The 10,469-nt window shown below is 39.2% G+C and overlaps 1 pseudogene; it reads right to left on the bottom strand.

The window, feature by feature from the left end:
- Window positions 1-4,252: 4,252 nt before the first annotated feature.
- On the bottom strand, window positions 4,253-6,865 carry LOC123441785 (annotated as a pseudogene).
- Window positions 6,866-10,469: the final 3,604 nt, after the last annotated feature.

Here is a 10,469-nt window from a genome sequence, read left to right as displayed (position 1 = left end):
CTATTTTACATAATAATCTAGACACATGTTGGATAGCAATAAATGCATGGTTGGAGTAATAGTAGTTGATGCAAGCAGAAGTTGGTCTACTTGCTTATGGATGTGATGCCTATATACACATGATCATGGTCATGAATAAATATTGCATAACTATGTGGTTTTTTATAAATTGCCCAACCATAATTGTTTACCCATCGTATGCCTTCTTCAAGAGAGATGCCACTAGAGAACACTATGCCCCCCGTGTCTATTCACTTATAAATTCGCCAACACTATTATTTACTCGCATCCTTTCTTTTCTTTTTTATTCATTTTACAGTTTATATTTATGAAACTATCATCTACACTACTTATCTACTTGCAAGTAACGAAGTCAAGGGGCTTGACACCCGACTTGCCCGTGTTGGGTGCAAGTGTTTGCTCTTTTGTGCGTAGGCGCTAAATATGGGAGTTGCGTGGTCCTCCTATTGGTTCGATAACCTTGGTTATCACTGAGGAAAATACTCATTTATACTATGATGCATCATCCGCTCCTCATCGCGGAAAAACAAAACACAGATCACAAGTATGAGGAAGGAATTCTCACACCGTTGTTGGGGAGTATCACCAACTTACTATCAAGTATGTTCTCACAAATTATCAATCACGTGTACTACATTTTATTTGATGTTATATTTTCCATGCTATAAAAATTTAAAATACAAAACTATTTATGTTCGCTAGTTTGCTTGTTTTGTTTGCTAGTTACCTACTTGGAGTAGCTATCATGTGTGAGCTTGAAATTAGTGATGCTTCCGCCTCTAGTGTGAAAGCTCTTGAATACTCTACTTCTCCTTGTAGAGAATGCTAAAAGATTTTTTGATGAAATTTATAAACATAAATTAGTAACCTTGCAGATGATGATCATTCTAAAGGAGGACCTATTATGCAAACAAAGAAATTCTGCATAGGTAGTGGTAACATTATTGGGAAAAGGGTAATTCAAGACTTTTTCACTTGTGCTGGCTCATTACCCTTGATAGGAGGATCTATTCTTGCTACACTACTAATTATGTGGATGCTATATCTTTGCTCATAGTTGAACTGGAAAGATAATTGGTTCATATGCATCGCTTCATACAATGGTTGTTTCTAGAATTCACTAATATTCACGATGCTCCTACTAAACGTTTAGCAACAATATTTCTCCTTGATGAGTTCAATCAATTTTGCAAGCTAAAGGAATATTTGATCATTATAGGATTAATAGTGAGTGCCCGCCTATAGAAGGAATTCTTTATGATTTGTAAGAAATAAGGAAATTGCAATCAACGGATGATGTTGCTTACACTACAGGAATCAGCTTCTTTGCCTCTGCCATGGAGGACGGCAAAGGGCCATTCCACGGATGGCAAATAACTTTTCCATCCGTCGGCGTATGGCAAAATATCCATAGTAGCTAGCACCGTTAAAGAGGTGCTTTTCCATTTGTCCCGTGACAGCGGACGACAAAGATCTTTGCCATCTGTGTGCCATAGAAAGCACACAGCAAAGGATGCTAGACGGCAGACGATAGGGGTGATATCTTTAGATAGCTAATGGAGCCTTTGCCGTCTGTCGTGCGGGGGGGGGGGGAATCTTTCCTGTCTGCTAGGAGCGGCCTTTTGCCGTCTGTTGGGGGTGAACCTTTGTCGTCTGCTAGGGGCAACCCTTTGCCATTTTTCGGGGGGCGGCCCTTTACCGTCTGCAGGGGGTGACCCTTAGCCGTCTGCCAGGGGCGGTCCTTTGCCGTCTGCTGTGGGTATTAGAAGACGGCAAAGTGTCATCTTTGTCATCTGCTCGCTGGTGGAAAAGGCTTTACCATATGCTGGCAGGTGGCAAAGAGCCTCTATTGCTCCTTTTTTGTCTGTTATCTTTTATTTCGCTGCATTTTCATAGCACACACACACACAGACAGACAGACACACACACACATATATATATAGTTTTAGACATCTTCAGCACATATATTTCATAACATATATATTTCCAATATCATCATGAAATATTTAACAAGCTAGAGAACACATAGGCTAGCACAATAGATAGTTTCATACAGTTCATCCATATATACATACATAAGTTTTACGTCGTTCGTCAATACAAATGAAAAAACCTAAACACTGGCAGCCCATCAATGCCAGCTTCCATGGAATGAATCAAATATGCAAAAATGGGAGTAATTAAGAAAGTTAGAAGAAGAAGAACAATAAAAAAAGGACTAAAAGAATAAGATGTAAAAGAAGAAGAAGTAGAAGGTGCCAGACTTTTCTTTTGTTATTCCGAACTAGTAACCTTGCACGTGCAACACACGTGTCCGCCAAGAAATATAAACTTGACCCTTCCTAAAGGATTGAAATCTAAAATTACTGTTAAACATAAGAATTTTAACATTCATTTCAAAGAAAAAATATATACATGTGGGAATGTTCATTGCATATATGTAGGCAGCTTGTTAAGGTCTAACAAAAAAAATACCAACGTTAGAAGAGGCATCTAATGTGAAAATCAATGAGATTACATCTTCTTTCAACATACAATCAATGAAATAGGCTACCCAAAAAATTATGAATGCAATGCGAAAATCTAAAGATTGTTAGCAAATTCACTGAGAGTGGAATTGTTACATATGCAAATCATCATACTAATAAGAAGAGAATACCATGCTCCTGCTCAGTCACTATCCAGCCCAGTCTTCTTGGCAGTCACGTTGGCCTTCGTAGCATGCAGCCCGTGCCCCAAGTGTGATCACGATGGTTGGTATGATTCTCCAGTCCATGGAGCCAATCCTTGTAAACTGCCAAGTTTTTGTAACCAGTACAACACAATAGTAAATATTCACATCAACCTAGTGCAAGCTAGCTACCACACACTTGTAGCTGCTATTCAGAAAATTTTGTATGAAAAGATCGTTTTATCAGCCCATATGAAATCTCTCTAAGAAAGCTCTGATGGAAACACATTAATTACACATATCTCTTATGCTTGTAAAGTATAAATTACTAACTTATAATCATGGTTGTCATGTTGATCAGAAGATCTCGTATATGGGTCGACATATTCTAAACACACTATTCTTGGTGAAGATGATTAAACTAATATTCAATAGAACAAAACTGAATTTCATCATTCTAGATAGAACCAAAATTAAAAAGATATGTTGTTTAAAATTTATTAGAATGTTTGTTGTTTGCAAACATCCTTTGGAATCAGAATATTTAGACCAATAACACCGAGATGTAGAGAGCAACTTAGCAAAATTATTGTTACGAAAGAATAATTATGTACTCCCTCTGTCCCAAAATAAGTGTCTTAAGCTTAGTACATCTTTGTTCTAAAGCTAATACAAAGTTAAGACACTTATTTTGGGACGGAGGGAGTACAATGTAAACTCGTGAGGGCCTGTATCCTATTTTATTTGGCCACAATTAGCAAAAGTAGATCATCTTTTTGTTGTCAACTATTAACAAAGCCATGAATTAAATCAGATTAATTATTTAACTCGTCTGGATGCATGCCCCACCTGCTTGTAGAAAAATATAGTTGACGCAGCTAAGTATTGCAACTTCATCTATACAAATCATATGAAACATATTTAATCAATCAATTGGCTACTCATTTCACCTCAGACTGAATAAAATGGTACACCGGTGATGGGCATATGTGTCCCCAATTGACAGGTTCAAATTTTTGCCGGTGCTAGGACCAAATCCATAGGCCAATTCATGCCAATAGTTGTGAATCGAAAAAGAAAAAGAAAGAGAAAAAGAAGTAGACTCACCACCTGCAAATACTCCAGGATTAAAGGCATAGGCATGCTATCGTGCATGATTTATCTAGTGTTTATGGTGTATGAACTTATTTTGAATTCTCTAAAACCCATACAATATAAAACAAATATATTCTGATCTTGAAACCCTAGACAATCCGAAAAGAGAAAAGTGCTAGTACAGAGCGAGTTTTGTTTACAGAACGCGTGGATAATATAGTGTTGTATCACTATAATAGCATCTATGTTAGCCATATGGAGATTTGAATAAATAAAATGGATGATATAGGGAACTGCAAGAAGCAATACAATGATATAGGATCCTGGAGCAAACTAAACATATGTACAATCTTCAATCTTGTAGGCGCATACCATTGGCCTTGTTTCCTAGAAGATGTCCTGATCGGGGACATTTAGCTTCTCGCCATTAACTCTTGACCTCATACTATTTCTTTAGTAAATAATCTACAAATAAACCCACATAAAACAGTGTCTTCTCTTTGTCTCTCTCTCTCTCTCTCTCTTCCCTTGGTCTACATTGGTGCCTTCTAGCCGAACAACAACATGGACCTTAAGATCAACCTGATAATCAGAGTACAAATGTAAGAATTTGCCATAGGAAAAGTATATTATGATATATCAATCATAGATAAAATAGTAATAAGTAAGCTCAAGGAATACTAAGCCAAATAACATGCTATGTACTGTCATCACATTCCTAGGGAGCAATAACATGCTGAAAGGACTCTTCTAGCATACATCATGCTGAAAGGAATTTCAGAGCTTGATGAAATATCATCAATCCGAAAAAAAATCACATATGACACTAAAAGTAACACCAAACTATCCTATAATGAAACCACATACAATAAAGTATGCACAAAAAATATGGGATAGTTTGGTGTTACAAAAAACGCAAACACATGACTTAAACAAATATTGACTTGTACGTTAGGAGTTAATTTCTGAAATGGACGCAATTAAACCATACCCAAGTTCTAGAAAAGGATCCCCATAAAAATAATTTTACTAAAAATGAGCTACAAGAATATGGCGTAATAATTCAATCAAAACATGATAGATACTTGTTTAGCTGCATTCACTATTCCACTTGCTATCACATCACATTTCATGATACCTCCAAAATGTTAACTAGAATTGTCGTCACTCAATCATTTGAAGTCAATATCTTAAATGCTTCCACGACCTGAAAAAAAGTTTTAGAAAAATGAGTGCATTTGTTGAAATAAAAGCATGAAAACACAATTCTTCACATCGATTTGAAGTAATAAATCATTAGTTTTTGCAACCTCTTGTAGCTGTCAATAGTATCTATACATTTCACTAGGGATGGTAGTTGCAAAAAAAACAATTCCCACTATATATACCTATCCCTCGGATGCACTCCCACCAACATCAAGAAAATTGGGAGGTGTACCACCATGCAGCTTAATCATGTTCATTGTAGCCATTACCAATCTGGCACCATTCACCATGCAACCAATCTCTCCATCAAGCCCGATGTACTTCAAATCCCATTTAGCAGAAACCAATTGTAAAGTTCGTAAAACAAATATTTCATCAGTTCATATTGCTCTTATATTTGTAAGAAAAATATAATCTATAGAGGAAAATCTTCCTTCAAAAGAAGGGATAGGGATTACAAAATAAAGAAGAGAAAACAGTTTAACAAAGAGATAAACTGAACATGAAAAAGGTAATCATGAAAAGAGCAACACACCAAATACCACTTTGGGGTCCTCGTGTGTTGTATCATTTTTTTTAGAAAAGGAGGATGTACCCCGGTCTATGCATTTGGACGATGCATGCAGCCATTTTATTAATTATTCAACAAGACCTTGCAAAGTAATACATCAGTAAGTGTGAGGCCACCATGTTGGCAACACATGCCGCTACTCCTATCCCCTTGATGAAGGGATGCCGAATGTCCGGGCCAAATACCAAACAGACATTGCACCAAAGCCTAACATCTAAAGACGGATGACCCATCCAAGCCGCAACGTCGGGACTGGGTCACATACCGGTCCGGCGCACTCCAACTGGGCACTAACGTACACGCTCCAAGGGCCGTCACCATCGTCTTACATCGATCCATCCTCAAAGCAGCTACTAACGCATTGACCTTGCAAGGCCTCTCTGCCATCAATGTCACCACGACGACAGACAACATCGTCCTCCTGCGCGATTCCATTGCCACATATCGGACGCCGAGCCTCCACTGCTCCACCCCGTCGAGATCCATCGCTAATGATATGCATGATGAAGCACCGCTCCACCAATGATGCCATCCACTTGTCCGCCGAGCCCGCGTACAACTCCAAGAATGACGCCCCTAAGGAGGAAACGACACAAGAGTGTCGTCGTCATCCGATCTGCTGATCTAGGGTTTCCCCTGGAGGTATTGGGTGGAGTTGGGAGCTTCACCTCGATGATGCCTTCATGAAGGAAACGATGATATGGGCGCCGTCATCATCGACTTCGGCCACCGGCCGAAGACCAGGTTTTCACCTAGATCCATCCCAAAGAATCCACTCGACAACCTGTGCACTGTCCCGACCGCCTTCAAAGCCCCAGATCTAGACGCCTAGATCCGGCGACCGTCCACGACAACACTGCCACCGTAGGAGCCGTGGCGCACCGTCAGCCAACCAGGGCTTTGCCGGACGGCTTCCTCGAGCGGCGACGAAGGGGAGGAAGGGGATGGAGGTGCCCGACGACGCGGTTTAGGGTTTCCACCCGAGCCGCCCTAGCCGGGGGCGACGCGGGGACGTTGTATCAGGTTCATCATGCAATGCAAATATTTCTTTCTGCCTAAACGCATCATTATCATTGAAGTTCAACTTTGCATCAGCAACAACTAGCTTTTTATCAGCTGTCTCAGCAAGAGGATTTATCTACTCACATAATAAATCCAAATTAATCATAACAATGCCAAAGATATGAAACATTGCAATTGAGAATCCATTCCCACCGAGGTACCTCCAGCATTGTGTAGTCAGGCTTGGAGAAAAGTTCATATAGCTTCTTAACCTATTCCAATACTGGTAGTACATCCATAGACCATGAGAAAATTATTCTTCACTACTACTAGGCTACCATGTACACTAATTAAAAGGCACAATGCGATAGGAAGGGGGACGCACGGGGACCAATGGCGTGCGAGACGACTGGTGGAGGTAAATGGTGAGACTCCCAACCGGCGGCCGTCCCCCGGGGACCCTTTGGTCTGTACCGACAGATCTGACGACCTGACGGTCTCCTGCATCCGTGGCAGACACCAAGCAGAGGAGGACGGATGCGTTGATGGCAACCTAGCAAACAGAGTAAGCAAGTGGGTATGTGGGTGAGTATGTGAGAGAGAAAGGGATGGGGATTGTATCGTTTCCTAAGCAATAGGCAGCTAAGTTGCGATAAATCCATCGATGCTGGCTCTGATCCCGCGCCGACACGACCAAGCCCCCGACCAGAGCTGTTAGAAGGTTGTCCCCTTTGCCGTTCGTCTCGGGATCAAGATGACGGCAATGGTGTCGAGGAAGATGGCAAAGAGGCCCTAGGCTTACGGCAAAGAGGCCGACGGTAAAGGGTACGGCTTCTGTTGCGGTGACTCTTTGTCATCTACGTGGACCATCTTTGCCATCAGTCTCGTCTTTGTGGTCTGCCTATTCCATCTTTGTCGTCTGCGAGTAGACGGAAAAAACGCATTGATGGAAAAGAGTATCTTTCCATCAGCCAGCTCTTTGCCATCTGTTTGTTGGCAGCTGATGGCAAAGAGTCTCTTTGCCATCACCTAGCAGATGGCAAAGATCATGCAGATGGAAAATTCCCTGATTCCTGTAGTGTTATGGTGAAAACTTTAGAAAAATGGTTCCACCAAATGTCCTAGTTGATAATATTTATGAATATAATGATCAATTTGTTATACCAAATCTAGGATTGGGTCATGTGCTTAAGAGAGAATTAAGTAAATGCGCCTCTATCAAAACTTATACAATGAGGAGTTGATTATCACTTATGAAAAGCCTAATGAAGAGCCTTCTATTCTTCTCGAGATAGATCTCACAAACCCTTGTGTCATGATGTTTAGTACCTTAAATTACTTTTCCTTACCTATTCGAAAACTTTTTGCTGAAAAAAGGAATATGATTATAGCATTATGAATTGTCATCACGATTATTACAACACTATAAACAATGCATTATGTCCACATAGGGTTGTAAAATAATAGCGCTAGTTGGGATGCAACCCAATAGTTATCTTATTTTTCTTGTTCCGCTTTATGTGTGTGTGATAACATGATTATTAATACTATAATGAATGTGTTTTTATGTTTAAATTAGTATTTGTGCCTGGTAAAGCCTTTGGGATGATTTGAATGATAACTAGAATTGATACGCTACGAAAAAACTTTTGCGTCTAGTGCAGGATTTCTCGGAATTTTACTGGAATGCCTCTTTGATATGAATTTCTTACAAAATATTGTTATGCAAATTCCTAAGGTTTTCCTAATTTATCAGATTTTTTGAAGTTACATAAGTATGGTGTCTTTGCTGATCACTACAAAATGTTCCGTTTTAGACTTATTGTGTTTTTGCTTGCATAGTCTGCTTGGTTTATGATGCTATGGATTATATCTTGGGGCATAAGTCATGGAGAAGTTAGAATACAATATCGTATGAAATAATAAAATATTAATCAATTTATAACATTATCTAACGTTTATGGTTCGTCTATCCTACTAACTGATCTCACGAGCTTTCTGTTGAGTTTTGTATGCTGAAGTTTTCAAATTTTGGGTGTTATCACGTTGGATGAAGTAATAAGGAGCGAAAGGATCCTAAACTTGGGGAATACCAAGGCACCCCAAGGTATTATTCTACGAAAAATCAAGCGTCTAAGTTTGGGGTTGCCTTGGAAGGCATCCCCTCTTTCAAATCCATTGGTATGTAACTTGGAGCTATATTTTTATTCATCACATGATATGAGTTTTGCTTAGAGAATCGTTTGTTTTAGTTCTCGACAATCATCATTTGTTGTACACACACAATTGATAGAAACACATTTTCACCATGATTTGATAGAATACTCTATATGCTTCACTTATATCTTTTGAGCTAAGCAGTTGCTTTAGTGCTTCACTTATATCTTTTAGATCAAGGTGGCATATAGATTTTATAGAATTAATTACACTCTTTTTATTCACTTAACTTTGTTTGAAAGTTAATAAATAGAAGCAATAATTTGCATGGGTTATGATACTAGTCCAAAAATAATAGTTATTCAAGGAGTGCATAATCAAAACCACATGTAGCACATAAAACAGAAATTGTGGGTTAATGATATTGATGTGGTAATGTGAAAGGGTATGGGTGCATGATTGTTGTTTAGTAAAGATATCGATAGTTAATGGATGTGATTTGATGTTCATCTAAATATTTTTATGGCATGGTGATGATGTGTGAGTATTCTTATTCCTTGTTGAAATCCTATGATGCTTAGGTCGGGGTGGGGCGATGGTTAACTCCTACCAACCAACCCCCGAGGGGCATGCGAGTAGTACTTTGCTTCGAGAGAGCTAATAAAACCTTGCGATAAGTATATGAGTTATTTATGACTAATGTGATTCCATGGGTGTATGCACTCTCACCACCTAATATTTTCTAGCCTCTTTGGTACGGTGCATCGGCCATTCTCACCTTTCGGATCAGTGCGAACTTCGCTGGTGCATCCTAACCCTGCAACATGATACCATCCGTTGCACATAAGCCACCTTATATCTTCGTCAAAACAGACACCATACCTACCTATCATGGCAGTTTCATAGCCATTCCGAGATATATTGCCATGCAACTTCCACCCTCACATCATATGACTAGTACCTTCATTGTCATATTGCTTTGCATGATCATGTAGCTGACATAGTATTTGTGGGAAAGCCACCGTTCATCATTATCATACATGGTACGGTAGATCATTGCACATCTCGGTACAATGCCACAAGCATTCATATAGAATCACATTGTTTAGTAGTTTAACATACAGACTTGTAAGTAAATAGAGTGTGATGGTATTCATTATTTAGGGCACTCTCTTAGTGAGGAAAGGATGATGGAGACAATGATTCCCCCACAAGTCGGGATGAGAATGTAGACAAAAAATAAAAGTAACAAAGGAAAAAAGACAGAAAAATAGAAAAAAAAGGAAAAAGAAAGAAAAGGATAAAAAAATAGAGAAGGGAGAGTGCTACTACTTCCTTTTCCACACTTGTTTCTCAAAGTGGCACCATGTTTTTCATATAGAGAGTCTCCTGTTTTGTCACTTTCGTCTGATAATGAGAATTTTTCATTATAGAACTTGGCTTGTATATTTAGATGACGGGCTTCCTAAAATTCCCGATGTATTCATGAGAAAGCAAGTTGGATGCACACTCACTTTGCTTCAGTCGAGCTTTGATACACTCGTACCTCTAGTTCACCCGTTGCATGGCAATCCTTACTCCTCGCATTCATATCTATTGTTGGGCATACCCATAGCCCGTTGATATGCCGAGTTGATGTGAGACTTTCTTCTCCACTTTTACCCCATTGAAACCTACCACCATATTCTATTCCACCTATATTCTATGTCCATGGTTCAAGTTCGTGAATTGAGTGAGTAATAATAA

Source organism: Hordeum vulgare, chromosome 3H, assembly GCF_904849725.1.
Source record: "Hordeum vulgare subsp. vulgare chromosome 3H, MorexV3_pseudomolecules_assembly, whole genome shotgun sequence".
Classification (NCBI taxonomy): domain Eukaryota; kingdom Viridiplantae; phylum Streptophyta; class Magnoliopsida; order Poales; family Poaceae; genus Hordeum; species Hordeum vulgare.
Note: the sequence above shows the minus strand (reverse complement) of the source record. Positions and strands in the feature narration are given on the sequence as shown.